Consider the following 6000-nt stretch of genomic DNA (forward strand, 5'->3'; position numbering starts at 1 on the left):
TAATATAAAATAAAAATAATTATTCATTAATTACTACTAGTTTTTACTATTATAATAATAATATTATTATAATAATTAAATATAATTTTAACTATAATTGTGATTATATAAATTTAAATGATATTAAAAAATATAGTATTAATTTATAACATCAAAATAATAATAATAATAATAATAATAATAATATTAATTAATAATAATAGTATAAAGAGTGAGAAGAATGAGAGGAGGTTTATAATATCATTTTTGATACTAGCTTTGTTAATGTCCAAAATACCTTTATGACATAAATGGAAAAATGAATTTGTTTAGAGGGTATTTTGAGGAGGGTATCAGGTACCAAAAATGTGATTAATAGGTACCAAAAATGATAAAAAAATAAAGATCTAAGTTCAAAAAATTGCTTGACTTTTGTAAAAGAAAATAAATGACAAAAGTAAATAAATAGCACAAGGTCTAATATACAATTGGTAAAGGAAGAGAAAGATTGAAAAACGTAAAATAAAGAGAGCGAAAAAATACTAGAATGGGTATTAGTGGATAGTGGATACACATTATAAATTATGTATAAAATTATTATTTAAAAACTCCTGATATTTGAACTTGGTCTATTTTGGGGGCGACCAAAAATGGTAAAATTAGTACTCCATTTTTTGTGCGGATGGAATAATAATTTTAAAAAGTACGGTGAATATAAAAAGTTAGTGGAATATGAAGTCCGTATATTCAATATAGAAAAAAGTAAATAATTCTTTAATTCAATTCGTGAACAACCCAAAATGCAAAATAGCTACTTATTTAAATAGTGAAGGGATCTTAATCTATAAGAGCATCCTCATCGCCATGTCCGTCCGTCCATGCCAGTGGCAAGGACGAGCTCGTCCGCCGCTGCGAGCCATCCGTCCGTGCAAGCGGCACGGCGCTCCTCTTAGCTAAGAGCACGTCTGTGCCGCTGAGTAGCACACGTGGCGCTCTCTGATTCGCCAATGGCATAGCCGTTGGCAAAATTGATTTTTCTTTTTTAAAAAAAATCGGAAATAATTCGAAATAATACAAAAAATTTAAAAAAATATATTTTTGGATTCCCAAAAAATAGAGCCGTTTATGGACGTTTTTTTTTGGATTTTTTTGAAATTTTTTTTAATCCCAAAATCATCTATAAATACACACATTCATCATCCACTTTTCACATCAAATTATCTCTCATTCATACTTTTTCATACTAAATCATCTACATCTTCCTCTCTCACTCAAACTCTCTCTAAAAATTCAAAAATGGATTTCACCAATCTCATTGCGGAAGAGGAGCGCGAAGAACAAGAATACCAGGAACAATATTAAGCCGCCTATGAAGCCTATGTCGCCGCCAATACCTCCGCCCCTCCTCCTCAACCAACTAGATCAAAACGTCGCTACATCCATCGTAATCGGGAGGGAGCCAACGAAAGGCTCATTGCCGACTATTTTTCCGATCAGCCGCGGTTTCCAGAAGATTACTTTCGGCGCCGTTTTGGCATGTCAAAACGGTTATTTATGTGTATTGTCAACACATTGTCCACCCGTATTGAATACTTTCAATCAGGTGTAGACGCAATTCGTCGGCAAAGTATCTCGGCGTTGCAGAAGTGTACTTATGTCATCCGACAACTTGCTACTGGGCAAACGGCTGACCTCTTCGACGAGTATTTGCATGTCGGTGAGTCAACTGGAATCCTACGCCTCAAGTATTTTTGCGACGGCGTTCGTTCTGCTTTCGTCGAGGAATTCCTTCAGGCACCCACCACCGGTGATTGTCAACGGTTGCTTCGTCTGCACGAAACAGTCCATGGTTTTCCCGGTATGCTAAGCAACATTGACTGCATGCATTGGAAGTGGAAGAATTGCTCGACTGCTTGGAGGGGACAATACTTAAGCGGCCACAAAGGCGGCGACCCAACGCTTATCCTTGAAGCAGTCGCCGACTACCGCCTATGGATTTGGCATGCACATTTCTGTGTTGCCGGATCCAACAACGACTTGAATGTGCTATATTATTCACCACTCTTCGATAATGTTTTGAATGGTGTAGCACCGGCGATCGACTTCACCGTCAACAGAAATACATACCACATGAGTTACTATCTCGTCGATGGTATCTACCCAAGGTGGTCGACTTTCGTGAAGTCGTTCAACAATGCGCAAGACCCGAGACTGATTCTTTTTGCGCAGCGTCAAAAGTCTGCTCGAAAAGACGTCGAAAGAGCTTTTGGGGTCCTTCAAGGCAGATTCAACATTGTGAAGGCCCCGTCTCGGCTGTGGTACGTTAGGAATATAGCCGACATCATGTACACGTGTATTATCTTGCACAACATGATTATAGCTGACGAAGGACCGATGGCGGCCAACTTTTACGACTATGAAGCCGGAAGCTCAACCGCGAGGTCTCCCCCACGACGAGGTGTGTATACGTCGGTGAACGAGAGGATCGAAACAAGACACACAATGCGCGATACAAGAACCCACATTGAGCTACAAAAAGACCTAATCAAACACATTTGGGCGAAATTCGGCAACGAGTAGTGGGTCTTTTAATTTTATGAATTTAATTATATATTTTTTTTTCAAGGATTTTAATTATGCATTTTTATTTTTTAGGATTTTAATTATGTAAGTTTTATTTTTTAGGATTTTAATAATGTAATTTTTAATTTTTAGGCTTTTAATTATGTAATTTTTATATTTTAATGTATTTTTATATTGTAAAAATGTTTTTAGTAATTGAAGTATTTAAATTGAATAATAGAATGGTGAGATCCTTGAGCTTGTCCTTGCGAAAAAGCATGGATGTGAGTCATGTTGTGCTCTTAGCTAAAGACAATTAGTAAAAATTGGGTTCGGGCCCACCTCCGTCCTCTTATTGTAAAGAAGTACTGCTAAGAAAGAAGAGGAAGCGAGCGTAAAAGTAACTGAAAATAATGTTAACTTCATAATATATGGTTAAATATGTAAATTAGGACTATATTTTTTTTACTGGATAGTCTACAGCCGCCAATTCTTAGTAGAACAAATCAGAAAAAGTGTAATGTATCGTGGGTATAAAATTAATTATCTTGCGAGTAGAAGCATTTTCAAATTCACTAGACACTTGTGAAATTAATCCCATCAAAAACCATCACTAGACAAAAACCATGTCATTAATTTCCAACCGAACTTTCAATAAATACTGTATGTTCTAGAGTAATCTCTAGGGCCGGGGAAAAATACCGAAATATCGAAATATCGGCCTTATCGTACTGAAAAAATACCAAAAATATCGAATTTTTGGTATACCGTGACTTTCGGTACGGTATGATACCTTACCGAAAGATTCCGGTAAGGTAACGGTATGAATTTTCAAATACCGCGGTATACCGCTGCACACCGAAATTCGGTATATACCGTAAACTAAGGTATATACCACAAAAATATAAACACAATTATATATAAAATATATTTTATATATTTTAAATTATAAAATCTATTGTGAAATATAAATATAATTATGAATAAATTATATTTAATTTATTTATAAAATTATAAAATTTAAATAATATTCTAAATTCTCTAATTTTCTATTTAAATTGATGTTGAAAATCAGGTATACCGCAAAAGTAAGGTATACCGAACTTCGGTATGGTATACCAAAAATGAGGTACGGTATCGGTATGGAAATTCGTCATACCGAAAATAAGATATACCGAATTTAGGTATACCGAAAACTTTGGTAAGGTAAAGGTATGATGACTTTTTCGCATACCGTATTTACGGTAAGGTATACGGTATGATGGTTTCGGTAAAGTATACCGTACCTACTCACCCCTAGTAATCCCATCAATATAACAACACGCGCTTAACTTTTACGAGCAAGACGAATGCCAGTGTTGAACTTTACTAGTGAAAAACAAAATACTAGTCAATAAAACTCAAGACGTTAGTTAAAACAATCCATTTTTCTTTTTCCTTCTTGTAGAAAAAATAGCATGTAGGACGATATTAATTCAGAGAACACTATATAGTAGGCTATCGGAAGAAACTATTATTATATATATTCACTAATTTAAGTTTGATGGATGAAATAAAAATTAGGGAAAATTGTATTGTCATAGATACATAATCCTGATCATCTCAATACAAAATTTAAACCAAATCCTGCTAGTGAGATTTGTCAATTTGATGGTTAATAATTAATAAAAAATATGAAGAGTCATTATTAAATAGTTTTAGATCATATTATAAAGGCAAAACACATTCTTAGATCCTTACACTTTAATCAAAATGTTCATTAGGTCCTCGTACAATTTTTTCGTTTTAATAGGTCCTTATACCTTTCTCATAAATTTCATCACATCTTCGTACAATTTTTTCGTTTTAGTAGGTCCTTATACTTTGATTATAACTTTTATTAGGTCCTTATACAATTTTTTATTTTAAGATATTCTTTTACTTTTATCTTAGATAATAATTTATATTAAATTAAATTTAATGAATCTTTTATTTTTATTATTTAACTTATCTTATGATTATAAATATTGGGAAACGTATCTTTCAATATAAATATAAATAATCAATTGAAAATTCGGATAGTTATTCTAGAAAAAAAAAACTTTGATTGTAATCATGAATCATCACGGTTAATCTTTTTATTATTCTCTACAAGTTATTGAGATAATTGGATAACAAGATGATATTATCTTTATAGACTATGCTAAGTTAAACAATGGAATATTAAAAAGATCATTAAGTTTAATTAAATTTAGATTATTATCCAAGATAAATGTAAAAAAAGTCCCTAAAATAAAAGATTGTACAAGGACCTAATGAATGTTATAATAAAAGTATAAGGACCTACTAAAACAAAAAATTGTACGAGGATCTGATAAAAATATTGTGAAAAGTATAAGGACCTATTAAAACGAAAAAATTGTACAAGGACCTAATGAACATTTTGATTGAAGTATAAGGACCTAAGAATGTGTTTTGCCTATTATAAAATTAAGGTCTAATATCATATTAAGATCACTTTAAGTACTTATTATAATAACCTAAATATATACTATAAATTAACAATGACCTAAAAATGAACTTTGTATGCTTAATTCTGTGTTTTTGTATTAAGGTTGAGTTTTGCAAAAATCAAAACCCTAAAATATTATATTGATTTGTATGAAATTCTCTTGATAATATCCAAAATTATATTAAAATAGCGAAAAAATAAATGAAGATGCAAAGTTTAAGGCGATAAACATATTTGCATTAAATCACAATTGAAAAATAATAATGATACAATATGATCGTCATGACTGTTAGCTTGTTTATTTACAGTTTAACATAATTGTCATTAGTGTGCTATATGTAACGCATTAAAGTTACACACTCAAACATCATACTCCCTCCCTCCATGTTATAAAAATAACATCTTTTTTTATTTTTAGTAAGTCTTTTATATCTTATAAGGTAGGCCTCATTTTTTATTTACAATACTTTAATAATTTTTTTTCTTCTACATTTCTCCTACTTTATTAATTTTGCATTAAAATTCATATAATCTCAATCAAAAGCCCTATTTTTAATTTAGATTTGTAAAATAAATAAGAAAGTATAAAAACAAATTATACAAAACTGACGAAAAATGAAGAATTTTAGGATCCAACTACAAAGACTTAGTTATTATTCAACTGATTTTCTCTCTAAAGTTATTAGGTCGGTACGTAATTAGATTAAACTTTTCCCAATGTGAGAAATATATAGATTAGATGTTGATATCAAAGTCCTTGCTAAACACCTAACGTATCTAACTCCTAAAAGATTTAAAGACCCGAAGACCTCACATAAAACCCCAACTCTCCTAAATTCTATTGATTAAAGAGTGAATTATACTTAAGTTCGGGTTAATTATTTCATCTCCCAATTAATTTAATTAACACCAACACATTCAAGAGCTAGCTAATTAGTTGAACGAAAAAAGCGTAAGAAATACAAATA

This window comes from Salvia hispanica, chromosome 3 (assembly GCF_029641045.1).
Source record: "Salvia hispanica isolate PSC_SH4W2 chromosome 3, Shi_PSC_v1, whole genome shotgun sequence".
In the NCBI taxonomy this organism is placed as follows: domain Eukaryota; kingdom Viridiplantae; phylum Streptophyta; class Magnoliopsida; order Lamiales; family Lamiaceae; genus Salvia; species Salvia hispanica.